Source organism: Neovison vison, chromosome 11, assembly GCF_020171115.1.
Source record: "Neovison vison isolate M4711 chromosome 11, ASM_NN_V1, whole genome shotgun sequence".
Classification (NCBI taxonomy): Eukaryota; Metazoa; Chordata; class Mammalia; order Carnivora; family Mustelidae; genus Neogale; species Neogale vison.
The window spans coordinates 189,467,063-189,488,061 of NC_058101.1; positions in this window are offsets into that span (position 1 = coordinate 189,467,063).

The following is a 20,999-nucleotide window of genomic DNA, read 5'->3' on the forward strand; positions in this document are numbered from 1 at the left end:
AATTTCCAGTGATGAACAAGGTTTTACTTATTTTTATATTGACTTGTTGCTTTTATCAAATATCTGTGATGGTGGTGGGGAGTTATTGTAGCAAGAGTTTGGGAAAGAAGGTAGATGTTTTGCTTGCTTACATAGCCATTTTATCAGGATTTCCACACTTAACTTTTCAAAACAACTCAAGTCAATTTTGGAGTATAGAGTCAAACTCATTTTTTCAAAAAGATTTATTTATTAGAAAGAGCACAGAGGAGAGGATCAGGGGGGATAAGAAAGAGAGTCTTAAATAGACTCCATGGGGAGCACAGAGCCCTACAGAACTCAATCTCATGATCCTGAGATCAAGTCCTGAGCCCAAACCAAGAGTCAGATTCTTTTTTTTTTTTTTTTAAAGATTTTATTTATTTATTTGACAGAGAGAGATCACAAGTAGGCAGAGAGGCAGGCAGAGAGAGAGAGGGAAGCAGGCTCCCTGCTGAGCAGAGAGCCCGATGCGGGCCTCGATCCCAGGACCCTGAGATCATGACCTGAGCCGAAGGCAGCGGCTCAACCCACTGAGCCACCCAGGCGCCCCCAAGAGTCAGATTCTTAACTGACTGTGCCATCTAGGTGCCCCAAACTCAATTTTTTTCTAAGTATCCAATTTTTCCAGCACAGTTTCCCGCATGATCTTATCCATTTTCAATTGGGTGGTGGTGTTTCTTATATCATGTACTAATTTAGGTTCCATTCAGAGTTTTCTTCTTTGCATTATATTTGTGCCAGGCATGTGATAGCTTTATAATATGCATGACATTGAATCTAATTTTAAAAGACAAGACTCCTCTGCACTTTTATAACACATTTTATGCTGTCCTGTTCTAAACATGTTTCTCTCCATTAGATTTAAGTCCCTGGAGGGCTCATTTAATCTGGACTTCCCTAGAAGCACAGGGTCTTTCAAGTCCCGAGTGCTGTGATGGTCAGTTTTATATGTCACTTTAGCTGTAATATACTACTCAACTACTCAAGCAAATACTTGTTGCTGTGAAGGTATTTTATAGATGTGGTTAACATCTACCAACAGTTGACTTTTAGGAAAGGAGATGATCCTTAGCAATCTAGGTAGGCCTCATCAAATCATTTGAAAACCTTAAGAGAAAAACTGATGTTTCCCTGAGGAAGAAGAAACCTCTGGTGGTGTGGACTGCAGTGTTAACTTCTGCCACAGAGTGTCTAATCAGCCCTATAGACTTCTGACTTGCCAGTCCTATAATCAAGTAAGCCAATTCCTTGGTTTCTTCATCTTTCCTTCTCTTTCTCTTTCCCTTCCTCTTTTCTTTCCTCCCTCCCTTCCCATCCCCCTATTACCTCCCACTTTTTTCTTTATTTATTTCTCTCTGATGGTACCCTGACAGACATAGAGGCATATAAATGTTTCTTGAGTGACAAAGAATATTTTTTCTCCGAATCTTTTAAACTTCACTGATGTAATCTACTGCATAAAAAGCCAAATACTCATCTCTCATCTTACATATTGTGAAAATTCATAGGACTAGCATTAGGATTTAAGGAGGAGAAAAAAGGTATTTTTTCCACTCACTATGACACTAAGTTAACATATGCCAACACCTTCTGTCTTTACCAGCCAACAGCAAGATAAAAAGTGTATTACGTCCTTCCAAGGTGAGATGACAATCATTCATAAGTAAATGAAAGCAAAGAGTTTATTTCATATAACCTCTGTTGAAATGTATTTCTTGTGCTACTACCACAAACTCCCTATTATAGTAGTGGATTGCTGAATAAGAGAATGAGGATATTCACTTTGGCATAAATTTCTCTCCACGGGTGTCTTCTCTCTGTAGCCTGGAAATTCAGAAGTGTGTTGTTTACATCTTTTATGATAAGAAGATAAAGCATGTGTTTTACTGATTCACAGGAATAGATTCCCAAAAATTACTTTCATTATTTTCTAGGGAACACGATTTTATGTGAGAAACAATTCTGGGAATTGAGATACCAATTGCTTCTCTTTTTAGATTAAACACCAGACTCCTGTGGATATGCTGTGTTTTCTCCTCCAGTGTAGGTTCACATTAATGCATATCCATTCTGAAACTCATTGGTATGGCATCTTTTAAATAAAAAAACTATTCCAGCAATGCTGAAAACTCAAATGACTGCTCTGTAAATGTAGGCACATTATCAGAAATTGTTACCAGTAGTGGTACACAAATGGGTATACAGAGCCTTAAACTTGTTCTTGCTCTCTTTTCCTGCAGTTGTAATGACATTCTGAAATACTGCTTAAGGAATAATTATTAGAGGATAAAATCAATATCTCTACACTTTTGCCAATCTTCAAAAGAAATCAATTAATGAATAGTAAAAGAGTTATTAGCTTTACTCTGGATTTTCTCCAAGCTTAATAATAAGCTATTCTTGCTTCAGAAAAAGGCATTAGCATCAGCCCAGTTACTAAGTACAGAATGACACATTTCTTTAACTACATTCATGTTGTTTATTGTTTGTTTTTGTACTGAATCTGTTTACCTTATGCTTATGTTTTTGGGTGTGTGTATGAAACTTTCTGTGTGCTAAATGTCCTGTTAATTGAATATGGCATATGAAAATTATGCATTACTTCTTAATTTGAAAAGAGAGCATTTTTTCAATTCCTTGCAAGTTATTTTCTATACTATAAATCTATTCTTTCTATAAGTCCTATATAGATTAATTAGAGCTTATAAGCATAAAAGAACTTAAAGGCATGGGTGTATGAATGTTGTGTGTGTGTGTGTGTGTGTGTGTGTGTTTGTGTGTATGTGTTTGGGAGAAAATTTATTAAACACACAAATTATTAGCTATCGGAAGTGTTATTTCAGATTTTTTTGATCATATATCCCCCAAATTTTTAGAAGATTTCATTTTTGTGAAAGAGAAACTCTCTCTCTCTCTCAGCACCAGTGGTGGGGAGAGGCAGAGGGAGAAGCAGACTTCCTGCTGAACAAAGCCTGATGTGGGACTCAGTCCCAGGACCCTGGGATCATGTCCTGAGCCAAAGGCAGATGCTTAACTGAGTGAGCCACCCAGCACCCTGCTTCACAGCTTTTATGTCATTTTGGAAAAGCTGCAAAGTTACAAGTGTTCTCTTAATTATTCATAACTTTAGATAGGAATGCAAAATGAGACAATCTTCTGTGAGACAAGTAGGCAGCCCAAAGTACCAAATTTACATTTGATCTAAAATGCACACACTCCAGATATATGTCTAAGCATGTATACATATATACTAAGCTATTTTGTCTTGATTAGAATATTTAATTTTATTCATTTATTAATTTTGATAACCTTTCTCATTTTTATTTCCCATGAGCTTCACTTCTATGCTTTGTCAACAGTCATTTTCTTGAATTATACTATAATTCCAGAATCTCCTCTTTCATAAATTCAATAATCAACATTCAGATCCCATTGATTGCATATGTCAGTAGCATTTGACAGTATCAGTTATTTTTCTGTCTTTAATTATATGGCTTCTAGAGCAACTTTTGCTCTTGATTTTTCCCTCTTTACCGATTACTCCCCATATTATTTTCCCACTGCTGCATAATAAATTACCAGAAAAATAGTGGCTTAAAAAACACCCATTTATTATCTTATAGTTTATGTAAGTCAGAAATGTAGCTCAGAGTATCATAAGACTGAAACTAAAGTGTTGGTGAGGCTATATTGTCATCTTGAGATTTGACTGGGGAAGAACCCACTTCTATGCTCATTTCGGGTGGTTGTATGACTGAGGTTGCTGTTCTCTTGCTGACTGTCAGTTTGGGGTTGATCCCATTCTTAAGGTTGTTCCCTAGACCTTGGAATGTAGCCCTCTCATAAACCTGTCTCAAAACATGGCTGTGGGATTCTTGAAGATTAATGGGAGACTTTCTCACTTTAAGTCTCCCCCTGAATAGTTCTCTTTAATTAAGAATGATCTAGAGTCCCTTAAAGTGTTTGCTTGATTAGGTTGGGTCCACACAGGGTAATCTCCCTTTGATTAAGTTTTAGTCTACTGACAAGGGACCTCAATTGTATTTGCAACCACCCTTTACTTTTGCCATATGATGTAACCTAATCATGTGAGTAAAATAGTGTCATAGTCAAGGAGAATGGATTATATAGGCTTGGTGCATGAGGGAGTAGGAATCTTATAGAATTTCTTAGAATTGCAGCTCATCAGTTGGATAGTCGAAGATGGTGGAGAAGTAGGAGACCTTGTTTTGTCTGATCCCAGGAATTCAGCTAGATAGATATCAAATCATTTTGAACACCTGCAAACTCAACCAGAGATCTAAGAAAAGAATAACTGCAACTCTACAAATAGAAAAGGGACCACTTTCTGCAAGAATGAAAAGACAGAAAAACTCACCTCAAAGAAGAGAACCAGAGACAGTACTGACTACCAGGGACCTAGTCAGTACAGACATAAGCAAAATGTCAGAACTGGAGTTAAGAATGATGATTATAAAGATAATAGCTGGGTTTGAAAAAGACATAGAAGACAGTAAAGAATCTCTTTCTGGAGAAATAAAAAAACTAAAATCTAATCAAGTCAAAATCTAAAAAGGTTATTAATGAGATGCAATAAAAATGGAGGCTCTGTTAGGATAAATGGGGTAGAAGAGAGAATTAGTGATATAGAAAACAAAATGATGGAGAATGAAAAAACTGAGAAAAAGAGAAACAACTCGAGTATGAGGGGAGAATTTGAGAGATAAGTGATAACATAAAGTGAAACAATATTAAAATAATTGGGGGGGGCACCTGGGTGGCTCAGTGGGTTAAGCCACTGCCTTCAGCTCAGGTCATGATCTCAGGGTCCTGGGATTGAGTCCCACATCAGGCTCTCTGTTCAGCAAGGAGCCTGCTTCCCTCCTCTCCCTCTGCCTGCCTCTCTGCTTACTTGTGATCTCTCTCTGTCAAATAAATAAAATCTTAAATATTAAAATAATTGGGATCCTAGAAGAATAGGAAAGAGAGAGGGGGGCAGAAGGTATATTAGCGCAAATTATAGCAGAGTAGTCCTAAGAGGGAAGTATATGGCATTATAAGCCTTTCTCAAGAAATAAGGAAGGTCTTAAATACACAATCTAACCTTACACCCAAAGGAACTGGAAAAAGAACAGTAAATAAAGCCTAAACCCAGCAGGAGAAGAAGATTAGTAAAGATTAGAGCAGAAGTCAATGAAATACAAACCAGAAGAACAGTGGAACAGATCAACGAAACTAGGAGCTGTTTCTTTGAATGAATTAATAAGATTGATAAACCCCTGGCCAAACTTACTGAAAAGAATAAAGGACCCAAAAACATAAAATCATTAACAAAAGAGGAGAAATCTCAACCAACCCTGAAGAAATCCAATTATAAGAACATATTATGGACAACCATGTGTTGACAAATTAGGCAATCAGGAAGAAATGGATGCATTCCTAGAGCTGTATAAACTACCAGAACTGAACCAGGAAGAAACAGAAAACCTAAACAGACCCATAGCAACAAGGAAATTGAAGAAGCAATGAAAAATCTCCAAACAAAGAATCCAGGGCCAGATGACTTCCCAGAGGAATTCTACCCAACATTTAAAAAAGAAGTTCTGAAGCTGCTTCAAAAAATAGAAAGGGAAGGAAAACTTCCAAACTCTTTTATGAGGCCAGCATTACCTTGATCCCAAAACCAGACAAAGACCCCATCAAAAATGAGAATTATAAATCAATATCCCTGATGGACATGGATGCAAAAATTCTTACCAAGTTACTAGCCAATAAGATTCAACAGTACATTAAAAGGATTATTCACCACAGCCAAGTGGGACTTATTCCAATCCTGCAAGGGTGATTCTACAACTGAAAATTAATGTGATACATTACACAAATAAAGTAAAGGACAAGAACCATATGACCCTCTCAATAAATGCAAGAAAAGCATTTAACCAAGTACAGTATCCTTTCTTGATTAAAACTTTTCAGTGTAGGGATCGGGGCAAATACTTCAATGTCATAAAAGCCATATATGAAAAGCCCACCGTGGATATCATTCTCATTGGGGAAAAACTGAGAGCTTTTCCCTGAAGGTCAGGAACCTAGGGGACCGAACAGTGAGCGAGAACATACTTAGGTATGCATTTCTGTGCTATTTTGCGGTATTACAATTAAATGATCTCCAACTTCACAGGGGACCTCCGTGCTTTTGAGGAGTAAGTTTACTTGTCTATTTTAAGTCCTTCTCTTTTTCTGATATAAATTCCTTTAAACCTTTGTCATTCTTTTAAAATTCTGTACACCGGTGAAAGTCCCCCCAAACAGGAGATGCCTTTGCTTCTTACCTAATATCTCATGCCCCCTACATGTTTGCATATATTCATGAATATTCATTGAACTCTTTTCTCCAGGCTCAGATAAGTAATCTTTCAATTATCCCGCATTTCCCCTATATTTTCAATGTTTTCCTTGCCAGTGGCTCTTTCCCTTAGCTGATAAACATGCACAAATCTATTGCATCGACAAACAAGCAAAGAAAAGAACACACCTTTTTGTCCTTGAGTACCTTTCTGCTTGCTGCCTTGATTTTCTTATTCATTGCACAATCAATCATCTTGAAAGAGTGGTTTTATTTACCTTGTTTATTTCCTGACCTTCCCTTTATTGCACAACTCTCTAAAATCAGGTTTCTATTCCCACAGTGCTGTTAAACTTCTCACTCTCTAAAGTCACTAACAATGGCTAAATTGCAAAATCCAATGGCCATTTTTCAGATCTCTCCTACTCCCATCTGACTACATCAGTTACTTCTTTCTTTTTGAAACAATGTAATTCCTTGGCTGTTGTTCTACTTTTACTTCTCTGATTACTTTTCATTTCCTTAGAAATTTATTTCCTCATTTCGTGTCTCCTAGTTTTTTTGTTTCTTTATCATTATATAATGTTATTTCCTCATCTCTTCCCGCAGCTTTAACTATGTTGAAAAAGCTGATATGTGAATTTACTTTTTAGATCTCTCTCAAAATTCTAGATCCTAATTTTAAAACTAGATATCAGACAAACCCCAATAACTTAATTTTATCCCTGCTAACTCCTTCTTTTCCCCCCACACCATATTTGTCCTTCTGTAATGCTGATCTTGGCTATTTACTTAGTCCCAAAGCCAAAAAGTTACTGGAAATCTTCATTTTTATTCAAACATGTATTTCTCAATATCTATTATGGGCCGTGTATGGACTGTGCCGAGTGCTGGTAGTACATTAATGAGCCGAAGAGATGTAGTTTTTCTGCCATCCTGGAACTTATATTCTGTTGGGAGAGACAAAAACAGGTAATTAATAAAAACAGAAATCCAACTTCGGTCATTCTAAAAGAAACCACACTCAGCTGTGAGAAAGTAACAGTGAAAAGGTGAGTCTGGATAGAGCTATGGGATGGACTTTCTGATATAATGAATATACTCTTAGTGGACAGGATGCTATGTATATAGGCTCAGAATCACAAAAGTATTTGGCCTGTTTTAGGGCCTGACTAGTCTCAGTAACAGAATATCATTAGTCTACCAGAGGGATTACCTGGACTAACTCCTGCCTGCCTTTCATGCTTATGTAAATTAAATCTTAAAGGAAACTCAACCCTTCCAGTCCCCCATCCCACATCTTACAGAAGTTTGTTCTTCTGTGGCTCTGACACAATCTTCCCATGCCCTAATCGCTCTATTTTTTTTTTCCTATGATTTCTGGAACCCATGATTACTGATTAGCCCAATGCCATGTATCTTAAACCTCCTGTCCAAATGTTCCTCATACCTTCTTGCTCTAATCACAACCAAATTATATTCTGATTCTACCATTTATCCTGAAGTCCTGAAAGCGATGGCTCATTTCTTCATATCTTGACGACGGTGGAGGATGGAGGGGCATGGATGTTAAGTGTGTTCCTCATTGCTACCTCTGTCCTGTGTTCCTCTTTTCTTTCCTTCTCACCCCATCTCTCTAGCCCCTTTGAAACTCATGTTATGAGCCTGTATAACTCTTGACTCTGCTTTAGTAGTTTCCAGATTATTAGGGTCTCATTTCTCAAATTGCCAGTGTCTTGACCATCTCACCACCAATTGGCATGCTCTCCAAGTCATATTTTAGCCATGTTTGTGGTGTGGTAGAGCTAGGTTGAACCAGCTTGCAAGAGTCCATCATTACATTTTGAGGAATTTTGCAAGCTCATTACTAAAAGGGCCATCATTAAAATTTTAATTACATAAGCTTGCAATTAATTTATATTGAAAACAAGTAAAATAAATATTCAAAAGTAATAAAACTCATTATATCTTATCATTTTACTATTAATTATGCTTTTGATGTTATTTATGTTTGTTGTACGTACATGTCAGAAATACTACATAATGGTGAGCATTTCTTTTTAGCATTTCTTCCTAGCACTTTATTCGGTGAGGATACATTGGCAGCTTGACACTGGCCATAGATACAATATTCACAAGAGAAACTGGAAAATTCTACAAATCATTGAATTGTGGTTTTGCTGATGGCTTAGATATAAAAACGTAATAGAGCGTATGTTAATGATGCAGCTTAAATTTAAAAGTGTGTTTTGTCTGCAGGGTTGCATTGTGAATAGTGCTAAAAGTGAGGAAATACTTTCATTGTTCAAAAACCCTTATCTGATTCAGTTGTGTAGTTGCTTACATCATTGATTAACAAGTCAAGTTCCAACACATATTTCTGTTACTTTACTTCATCTTGCATGTTAACAGAAACAAAAATAACAACTGAAATTCATTTAAAAAACCCTCTTATTTGTCACTTGTAACCCCAGTTTGGCTTTGGATACAGAGTTTGGCAAAAATCAACAAAAGCATTCTATGAGAATCAATTAGATATAATGAGTCTAGAATGATGATTCGTTAGATATAATAAATCTATTATTCACTGTGTTATTATTTGGTAACTGTCTGGTAACTGTCTGTTAAATATCTTTATTAGTAAAATTTATGACAAAATTACATCTGTATATATATTAGTAAAATTTATGACAAAATTACATCTGTATATATATTCCTATGCTTATCTTTTATAGGGAGCCCATCGTTGGACATTTACTAGTATACTACTGGTCATTTCCTTACCATTTTCACTACCTTATGCATTGGGTTAATTTCAAGATTTCCTTTCTCTAAAAATCATCTCCTGTTTTTGAGCTACTTCCATCATCCATTTAACCCCCATGTTTTTAGGATCCTACCCGTACCTCCTATAGATTAATCTTACTAACTCCTCACTTTCTGCCACATTTCTCAAATTCTCATTTCACTTATCCAGTTATTTACCCTTTCTGTCATTGTAATTATTTCTTTTCATATCCTCTCCATTCCTAGTGCCTCTCTCAGTTCACTGTACTGGCCATAAAACCTTTTTCTGTTGCAGATCAACTCTCCATGTATTTGATGCCAGCACCTAAGCATGTGCACATAAATAGAGAAAAGCCCATCATTTTACTGATTGGTTTTTGTTAAAATTGGTGACTGTAGTTTACAAATACATTCAAATTTCTGCTCAGTAAACCTGGAGTATGAAACTTCTTTTTCCCCACTTGGTTTCAATCTCCCTGAATTTTGAGACTTTACAATAGTTATACTATGGTTAACAATGGTGTATCAGTGTAGGTTTATCAGTTGTAACAAATGTATCGCTCTGGTATAAAATTTGACAGTTGGGAAGCTCCACATCTCCTAGGTGTTCAGTAATCTTAGTGTTTTAGATTTTGGACATTCTAATAGGTATATGTTGGCATCTCGTTGCTTTAATTTGCACTTTCCTGACATCTGATTGAAGCATCTTTTCATATGCTTATTTGCCATCTGTATATCTTCTTTGGTGAAGTGTCTGTTCAGATGTTTTATCCTTTTTCTTTTTTTTTTTGATTGGGTTGTTTGTTTTCTTATTGTTGAGTTTTAAGTTATCCTTATATGTTTTGGATAACATTTTTTTTGATCAGTTATACATTTTGATAATATTTTCTTCCAGTCTGTGGTTTGTCCTTTCATACTGTAGCAGGATATTTAAAAAAGTCTATGTTCTTTCTATGTTTTAATGAATTCCACTTTTCAGTTTTTTCTTTCATGGATCGTGTCTTTGATGTTATATCTAAAAAGTCATCACCGTACCCAAGGTCATCTTGGTTTTCTCCTGGGTTATCTTCTAGGAATTTTGTAGTTTCTCTTTTCCCACTTAGGTTTAGGTCCTTTTTGAGTTTGTTTTTTCTAAGAGATATAAGATATATGTGTAGATTTTCTCTTTTCATGTGGATATACAGTTGTTTCAGCACCATTTATTGAAAAGACTGTTCTGCATTGTATTACCTTGTCTCCTTTGTCAAAGCTCAGTTGACTGTATTTTGTAGGTCCATTTCTGGTTTCTCTGTTCTTTCCTATTGATCTTTTTGTCTGTTCTTGTACCATTATCACACTGTCTGGATTGCTGTAGCTTTATATAGGTTTTGAAGTTGACTAGTGTGTCTTCTGACTATTCTTTTCCTTCATTATTATGTTGGCTATTCTGGGTCATCTGTCTTTCCATATAGACTTTATAATTAGCTTCTCACGGGGAACCTGGGTGGCTCAGTCATTAAACATCTGCTTTCTGCTCAGGTCATGATCCTGGGGTTCTAGGATTGAGCCTTGCATCGGGCTCCCTGCTCCACAGGAAACCTGCTTCTCCCTCTCCGATTCCCCCTGCTTGTGTTTCCTCTCTCACGGTATCTGTCTCTGTCAAATAAGTAAACAAAATTTTAAAAAAGTAAAAAGATTTAGCTTCTCAATATCCACAAAATACTTGCTGGGACATTGGGATTACATTAAATCTATTACTCAAGTTGAAAAGTACTAACATGTGTCTTCCTATCAATGACCATGGAATATCTCTCCATTTATTTAGAGTTCTTTGATTTCATTCATTAGAGTCTTGTATTTTTTCTCGTATAGACCTTGTACATATTTTTAAAGATTATATCAAAGTATTCATTTTTTTGGAGGTTCTAATATAAGTGGCATTATGTTTTTAATTTCAAGTTCCACTTGTTCATTGCAGGTATATATAGGAAAGCAATTATTTTTTTTGTGTTAACGTTGTATCCTGAAACCTTGCTATAGTTGCTTATTAGTTCTAGTAATATTTCTGTGATTCTTTTGGCTTTTCTATTTAGATGATCATGACATCTGTGGACAGAAACAGTTTTATTTCTTTCTTCTCAATTTGTATACATTTTATTTCTTTTCTTATTGCATTAGCTAGGACCACCAGTAAAATATTAAAAAGCAGTGGTTGCCTCGTTCTTGAGATTAGTGAAAAAAACTTCAAGTTTCTCACCATTTAAATCTGATTTTATCTGTAGGTTATACTTGGATTTTTTTTATCAATATGAGGTAGTTCCTCTCTATTCCTAGTTTATTGCGAGTTTTCATCATAAATGAATCAATTTTTTAAAATGCTTTTCTACATCTGTTAATTGATCATGTGGTTTATCTTCTTCAGCCTGTTGGATGTAACTGATGGTTTTAACTGATTTTCAAATGTCTTACCAGCATTGCATATCTGGGATAAATCCCACTTAGTTATGGTGTGTACTTTTTTTAGATATTGTTGGATTTGATTGCTAATATTTTGTTGAGGGTTTTACATCTATGTTGGTGAGAGATATTTGTAGTTTTCTTGAAAAGTCTTTGCTTTTAGTATTAGGGTAATGTTAGCTTCATAGAATAGGTTAGAAATTATTCTTTCTGCATCTATCTTTTGAAAGGGATTATAGAAAATTGGTATAATTTCTCTCTTAAATGTTTGGTAGAATTCACCAGTAAACCCATCTGGGCCTAGTGCTTTCCTTTTGGAGGGTTATTAATTATTGATTCAATTTCTTTAATAAGCATAGGTTTACGCAGATTATTTATTTCTTCTTCAATGAATTTTGGCACACTGTTTTTCAAGAGATTGACCATTTGGTTTAAGTTATCAGATTTATAGGTATAATGTTTGTCTTAGTCAGTTTGGACTGTCATAACAGATACCATAAACTGGGCAGCTTACAAACAACAGATATCATCACCTTAAGAAGTAGGGTTTCAACAAATAAATTTAGAGAGGGACACAAATATCCAATCCATAATAGTTTACCCTGTCCCCACAAGATTCATATCCTTCTCACATGTAGAATCCATTCATTATATCACAATAGTCACAGAGGTCTTAACTTGTTCCAATAATCTCTTTAAAGTCTAAAGTCCAAAGTCTCATCTAAATACTACATAAATTGGGTATGGGTGAGACTCAAGATAAAATTTACCCTGAGGCAGAATTCTTCGCCCTCTGTAAATCTGTGAAATCAAACAAGTTATGTGATTCCAAAATACAATGTTAGAACAGGTATAGAGTGGACATGTCCATTTCAAAAGAGGGAAATAAGAAAAAAAGGAGGGATGATGGATCCCAAGCATGTGGGAAAACCACATTCGACTCTTAAGATAGAAAAATATTCCTCCTTGGCCTTCTGGACCTACTGGCACCCACTGGGGCAGAAGTCTATTCCTATGACTCTGGGTGGAGATATCTAGTGTATTGAATGCAAGAGAGTGATCTTGCCTTTTGAAATTGAGGGAGAAGCCTTGATGATCTCCAAATAACCCTGTTGTTCTTCTTCCCTGGTCTTGAAAAATAGCACACAACTGTGGCTGACTAGCTCTCTGTTTATGCTATGTAAAATCCAAGAAGTCCAACAGCCTTACTTCACACCTTCTTGTCTCCTTTGTCTTCAGTTTAAACTAGCAGTTTTCCTGTAGGTGTGCCTAATTAAATCCATGGTTTACATCCGTTCCACTCTCCTTATGGAACTGGCTGCTTGGCTGTATTTTTAATGTTCTCATTCTCTGCAACATGCATAGGCTGAGATTTTTCTAAATCCCTATTCTTTTTTGGTTGATGATTCTGTTTTTATGTCATTTTTGTCTTCCTGTTGCGTTTTACTATGAGCAGTCACGAGCCAAGCCACATCTTCAACAGTTGCTTGGAAATAGCTTCAGCTACATATTCAGTTTATTCAGTTTCATTCCTTGCAAGTTCTATGTTCCACAAACACTAAGCCATACAGTTCAGCCAAGCTCTTTACCACTTTATAACAAAAATCACCTTCCCTCCAGTTTCCAGTATGTTCCTCATTTTTGTCTGAAACCACCTCAAAAAGTCATTTGCCATGTGTTTTTCTACCAAAATTCTCTTCACGATTACTTAGATATTCTCTAAGAAGACCGAGGCTTTCTGTAGCTCTCCTCTTTTCTTTCTGAACCCTCACCAGAATTGTCATTAAAGATTTGTTTAAGCAATGTAGGTTTTTTTTTTTTTTCTAGCATGTACCTCAAAACTCTTCTAGCTCCTACCTATTACCCAGTTCCAAAGCTGCTTCCACATATTAGGTATTTGTTATAGCAGCAACCCCAATTCTTGGTACTAATTTCTATTTTAGTCAGGTTAGGCTGCTATAATAAAAATACCATAAACAGGGTGACTTATAAAAAAGAGAAATTTATTTTTCACAGTTCTGGAGGCTGGAGGTCCAGGATCAGGGTGGCAGCATGGTTGGGTTCTATCGAAAGCCCTCTTCTGGGTTGTTGACTGTTGCCTTCTTGACATGTCCTCACACGAGAGAAATCAGAACAGAACAGTGCAAGCTCTTCCTTGACCCTTATAAGGACATTAATTCCAATCATGAAGAATTTCCCCTCATTATTTGATTCCTAACTTTTTCCCAAAGACCTACCTTCTAATACCATCATCCTGAGCAGTAGGATTTCAACTTAAGAGTTTTAGGGCAATACAAACATTCAGTTCATAACAAAGTTATTCAGATTATTTCTTTATTATTGGTGTGATGTCCATAGGATCTGTAATGGTAACATCTCTTTCATTACTGATATTCATAATTTGTGTCTTCTTTCATTCTTTATTAGCCTGGTTAGAGATTTAATGATTATATTGACCTTTCCAAAGAACCAGCTTTTGATTTTTTAAAAAATTTCCTCTACTGATTTCCTGTTTTCAATTTATTGATTTCTGCACTAATTTGTATTATTTCTTTTATCTGCTTACTTTGGAATTTGCTCTTCTTTTTCTAGTGTACTATAGTGGAAGCTGAGAGTATTCTACATTTTTTTAAAAAGATTTATTTATTGATTTTACACACACACATACACACACACACACAAACAAATACACACAAACACACACACACACACACAGAAAGAGCAGACAAGGGAGGGACAAAGGTGAGGAAAAGAGAAATTCCTCAAGCAGACTCCCTGTTGAGCATGGAACCAGACACAGGGCTCAATCCAAGGATCCCAAGATCATGACCCAACCCAAAATCAAGAGTTGGACATTCCACTGACGGAGCTCCTCAGGTAACCTTCATCTTTCTTCTTTTCTCACATATGTACCAAGAGCTATACATATCCATTAAAATACTGCTTTGGCTGCATCCAACTTCTTCTGATAAGTTGCATTTTCATTATTACTTAATTCTAAATATTTTAAAATCTCTCTTGAGATTTCTTCTTTGGCTAATTATTATTTAGAAATGTGTTGTTTAAACTGCAGGTATGAAGGGATTTTCCAGCTTTCTTTTACTGATTTCTAGTTTAATTCCACTGTGGTCTGAAAGTAGTCATTGTATTATTTCTATTTTTAAAAATTTGTTAAGCTATGTTTTGTGGTCTAGAATATGGTCTGTCTTGGTGAATGTTCCATGTGAGCTTGAGAAGAATGTATATTCTGTGGTTGTTGGATGAAATAGTAGACACATGTTAATTATATCCAGTTGATTGGTGGTACTGTTGAGTTCAACTATATCATTACTAACTTTCTGCCTGCTGAATCTCACTATTTCTGAAAAATGGGTGTTGGAGTCTCTGTTGTTAGATGCATTCGCATTCAGGATTATTAGGTCTTCTTGGAGAATTAACTCCTTTACCCTTTGTTATTGACTCTCATTATCCCTGATCATTTTTCTTGCTTTGAAATCTGCTGTGTCTAAAATTAATATTGCTATGATTACTTTTAATCAGCATTAGCATGTAATATATTTCTCCATCTATTTAGTTATTTATTTATTTTTATTAAAGATTTTTATTTATTTATTTGATAGACACAGAGAGATCACAAGTAGGCAGAGAGGCAGCATCTATTTATTTTTAATCTCTATGTGCCTTTATATTTAAAGTAGGTTTCTTGTAGTTGGCATATAGTTGGGTCTTGTTCTTTTGATTCACTCTGGCAATCTCTTCCTATTGTCATATATAAAATCTTAATGTTCAAATACATTACTGATATATTTGGATTAATATCTATCATATTATTTATCATTTTTTATGTATTGTCCTTTTTCTTTGTTTCTATTCTTGTCTTCTACTCTTTTTCTGCCTTTTGTGGTTTTTATATAATTGTATTTTCTCTCCTTTCTTAAAACATCAGTCATACTACTTTTGTTACTTTTATAATGGTTCCCTAGAGTTTGCAATATATATTTACAATTAATCTGAGTCCCTTTTCAAATAACACTTTTCCATTTCACTAGTACAAGTACTTTATACTAACAAAATAATCTTTTTTTGTTTGTTTATTTAACAGACAGAGATTACAAGTAGACAGAGAGGCAGGCAGAGAGAGAGAGAGGAGGAAGCAGGCTTCCTGCTGAGCAGAGAGCCCGATGTAGGACTCGATCCCAGAACCCTGGGATCATGACCTGAGCCGAACGCAGCGGCTTAACCCACTGAGCCACCCAGGGGCCCCACTAACAAAATAATCTTAATTTCTCTCTCCTATCCCTTGTATCATTGTTGTCATTTATTTCACTTATATACAAGCACTCATAATCTTATCTATATACTTATATATACATAAGTATATACTTATATATACATAAGTATACATGATTGAATATATTGTTATATTTGGAACAAATTGTTATCTATTAGATTAATTAAAAATTTAAAAATTCCAGATTTCATTTTATCTTTATTTATTCCTTCTCCTCTGTTCTTCCTTTCTTTCTGGAGATCTGATTTTTGTATCTGTATTTTGTATCTGCAGATAGAATTTTGGCCTATATCCTTTTCCTTCTCTCCAAAGAGTTTTTAAAATCATTTCTTGTCAGGCATGTCTATTGGCAAAAAATCCCATTAAAAATATCTTTCTTTTCTTTCCTTTTCTTTTTTTATTATTTCTTTTCTCTTCTTTTCTTTTTGTTTTCTGTTTCTTTGGGTCTGAGGAAGTCTTTATTTCTGCTTCACTCTTCAAGCATGATTTCACAGGATACAGAATTCTAGGTGGATGGGCTTTTTCCTCTTACTGCTTTAAGTCTTGCACTAGGCTCTTTTGTTTATATGGTTTCTGAGAAGAAGAAGTTGGATGTTATTCTTATCTTTGTTCCTCTATAGATGAAGTTGTTTCTTTCCCTGACCTCTGGCTTCTTTCAAGATTTTTATTGATCTTTGATTTTCTGCATTTTGAGTATGATATGCCTATGTTTAATTTTGTTGTTTGTTTGTTTCTGTCATTTATCCCACTTGAAGTTCTATGAGCTTCCTTGGTCTGTAATTTGGTCTCTGACATTAATTTGGGGGAAATTATCAGTCAGATTCCTTCAAATATTTGTTCTGTAATTTCCTTTTTCTTCTGATATTCCCATTACACATATGTTACACCTTTGGTAGTTGTTCAAAAATCCTTGGATACCCTATTCTGTTTCTTTCAATTATTTTTTTCTTTATTTTTCAGTTTTAGAAGTTTCTATTGAGATATGTTCAAACTTAGATATTTGTTCCTCTGACAAATTCAGTATATTAATGAGCCCTTCAGAGGCAATCTGTTTTTCTGTTTTCAATCTCTTGTGCTAGTTTTTTATTCTTAGAATTCCCATCTCTCTGATCATACTGCTCTTCTACTTCTGTGCTCTCTACCTTATCCATTATAACTTTTAGTATTAATTATACTTTAAATACCCAGTCTGATATTTTCAACATCCCTGCCATACCTGGGTCTAGTTCTTATGTTTGATCTATCTCATCAAACTGATTTTTTTTTTTTGCCTTTAGTGTACCTTTTAATTTATTCTTGATAGCAAACACTGTGAACTGGGAAAAAGTACTTCAGTAAAGAGGTCTTTAACAATGTGGTGGTAATTTGTGGGAGGAAAAAAAGTGTTGTATATTCCAATGATTAGATCTAAATTTTTTAATGAGCCTATGTCTTTTGTTAGTGAATTTCACAAGTGCTTCTCAGTGCTCCTTGCCAAGGTGATACAGAATGAATGAAGTAAGCTGGAGTTGGGTATTTCCTTTCTGTCCATGAAAGGCTAGAGAACCCAGAGTTGGGTGTTTCTCTTCTTTCACATGGAAGGCTAAAGCTGGTTAGAATTAGCTATTTCTCTTCCTCCAGGTCAGTTAAGCTCTGAAAGAACTATTGTAGTTTATGCTCTGTTAAATTAGTTTCTTCTGAGGGCAGACCATGTTAAGAATAGAATGTGCTGACATATTTCAAAATGTTTACTTTCCCCCTCTCCCTCCCAGAAGATGAGGGGATTTTTCTCCAGTATTCACTGTAAAAACCTAGTTGTGCCTCTGGAGGTAATACAAAAGTATGTGGGCACCCTGCAACTCTCAGACTTGTCCACATTGAGCTACCAGCAATCTTTTAATTATATTTTAAGTTTTATCACCTTGACATTGGTTCCTGTGGAGGCTTCTACTATTGGATTTCTCTTGTAGTAAGTTGTGATTCTATGTTTTTACCTATTGGTGTCTCCAACTTTGTGAGCATTGGTTTGCCCAGTGACCTCATTTCTCTGACTGATCTAAAAAGAATTAACAACTTTTTACTTGCTGTTCGGTTGCAGTGATGATTTCCAATCACTTTGCATACCAGAATGGGCACCAGAAATTTTTTTAAATTATTGCTACTATAAATCACTTTTAAAATCTGTCCTCCAGTTCATTAGTTAAGCTATATGTGACTTTATATTTAATATATATTTTAAGTATTAAATTTTAAATCTTCTTTGTTTATAGAAGTTGTTATTCTTTCCCAAATCTATTTAGTTGTTTTCCATAATTTCCTGTTCCCAATTTCTTTTCTTTTTTTTGTCATGCAAAAATAGTCTGATTATTCTGATATTTTCATTCTTTGTACAAATTTTGGTTCTCACTTGTGAGGCTTTGTTCCTTTTATGATTTTATGATTTTTAACTATAAACACCTCATTTCCCTAAGCTTGTATGTAAGAAGTTTTTGATTCCTGGACTGATGTCATACTTCTCTGGAGGTGGTACCATTTTCTTCTGACATTTACCAAAGAGCACTACAAACCTAAGCATAGCTTAAGTGAAATTTTCTACTTGAAGTTTTACTTCTGAACAAATGACTAGCATAAATTCAAGCAAAAGTCTGTGCAGTATTATTTACAATTAAAAATTCTTAGGGAAGGGGACGCCTGGGTGGCTCAGTTGGTTAAGCAGCTGCCTTCGGCTCAGGTCATGATCCCAGCGTCCTGGGATCGAGTCCCACATCGGGCTCCTTGCTCGGCAGGGAGCCTGCTTCTCCCTCTGCCTCTGCCTGCCTCTCTGTCTGCCTGTGCTCGCTCTCTCTCCCTCTCTCTCTGACAAATAAATAAATAAAATCTTTAAAAAAAAATAATTCTTAGGGAAGGATGCCTGGGTGGCTCAGTGGGTTAAGCCTCTGCCTTCAGCTCAGGTCATGATCTCAGGGTCCTGGGATCGAGTCCTACATCGGGCTCTCTGCTCAGCAGGGGGCCTGCTTCCCTTCCTCTCTCTGCCTGCTTTTCTGCCTACTTGTGATCTCTCTCTGTCAAATAAATAAATAAAATCTTTAAAAAAAATTCTTAGGGAAGAATTTTTCTTTCCATTCAGTTCCAAGTTTAACATGGAAAAGTATCTTTACTGTCCCTTCTGTATAATGGGTTTATTTTTAATTCATTCTTTCCCTAAAAGTATAGACTTTAGGGGTGCTAGATTCATCAAACATGTCATATGTGTCATCATATCACATTAGGATCTTTTGATTTTTCTAACTCAGACAGACTAAAGGGAAGAGGAAACTTCAAAGTCTCTCAAAATTTGACAGAAATCTTTGAGAATAAAAGCTGGATTTGACACACTCACTTTGCTTCCTAGTTCCTGTTTTCATTTAATTTTAGTCCTCTGCTGTTTCCTCACTCTCTCTCTACTTGGTAATACATTTAAATATATTTAAATTTTTCCAGTATATGTATGCTGGAAATATATATACATATATTTCTCGTCAGGAGAGTTATTCTATAAAAGAGTTATTTTGTCATTTGTTTCCACTGACAAAATTTGTGTTGGGTATTTATTTTTCCTACTTATCTTTATTTACTGATGATTAAATTACATTTGAATTTCATTTTGTTAAATCCATGCATTCAATCATGTAAATCAGAATGTTATAGAACTTTAATAAAATTATTCTGCAAGTAACTTTAATTAATGATTTAATTCATCACCTGTTAATCAATTTCATTACATTATTTATGAGATATTTATTCTGTAAATATTTTTCAATTAAAAATATTTACATCCATGTTAGAACAGAATTTTATTGTTTCTCAAAAAGCAACTTTTCTGAGAACTGCAACAGATTTTCCTGATAGAAATATGGTTTTATGCTCATGGAAGAAACTTGGGCTTTAAGTCCCTTTCAGGATTCTACAAAGTCATTTTTATACATTGTTGTAAAAATGTCATCTAATGTGCTGTGTTGTGATGGTGTTTATTTAGTTTGCCCTGTTATTCTCTTCTTTCCTACCACTAAATAGGGTTTATTGCTGAAGTTATTTCTTAATGGTAAATTATGGTACACTTCCAGTGTTTTGTTCTGTCAGGACACTAGAGTGCAATTCGGTAAGTAATATAACTATGAGTACTCTCAAGGCCTCATCAGAGTAATGCTTATCTGAAGGGATCTGATTTATAACCAAAGAAGCAGCCAGGCAAAATTTTGCTGGGTAAAAAATTTAAAACTCTACATAGTATATAAAAAGAAAAATAAAAGAGAATATATCCCATTGCAACCAATAATTAATGCAACTTTTTGAAAAAATTAAATTTGCAAAAGTAAGGATACTTGAATTCTTTAGAGAAAAAGCACTAAATAAATCAAAGCAGTTGTGAAAACTGAAAGATACAATATATTTCTCAGAAAAAAAAATGGAACAAATGCACTTACTTAGATACATAAAAAATAACACTTCACAAGAATCTGAAATAGATACCTGGAGAAATATTTTTAAGTTTTCTTATTTTAATAGTGTTTTCTTCATTAAATTTATATTCAAATTGGAAATAATCCTATAATTAAGGGATAATCTTGAAATAAAATAATATTTAAGCTTCCTATGGATATGAAAGAAACTTTATAATCTCATATCTATGGAAGATGAGTTTCCTGTAGTCTTCTTAAGCCTACATTACAGAAAATTAACTTTTCTACTAGAACATTTGAAGGACATTTTCTTTTAATAGGGTAGTAGTAAGTCTTTTTTTAAAAAAAGATTTTATGTATGTATGTATGTATTTGTTTATTTAGAGAGAACAAGAGTAGGGGGAGGGGCAGAGGGAGAGAGAGAATCTCAAGCAGACTCCACGCTGAGTGTGAAACCTGATGTGGGGCTTGATCCCACAACACTGAGATTATGACCTGAGCTGAAATCAAGAGCGGGTTGCTTAACTGACTGAGCTGCCCAGGGACCTCATGGGCAATAAGTATTTTATACAATGATAATCTTTGAGTAGTAGTAGTAGTAGTAAATATATATATACACACACATATATGTGTGTATATATATATATATCTATATATATATATAGATATTTTAAGATTTTATTTATTTATTTATTTGTCA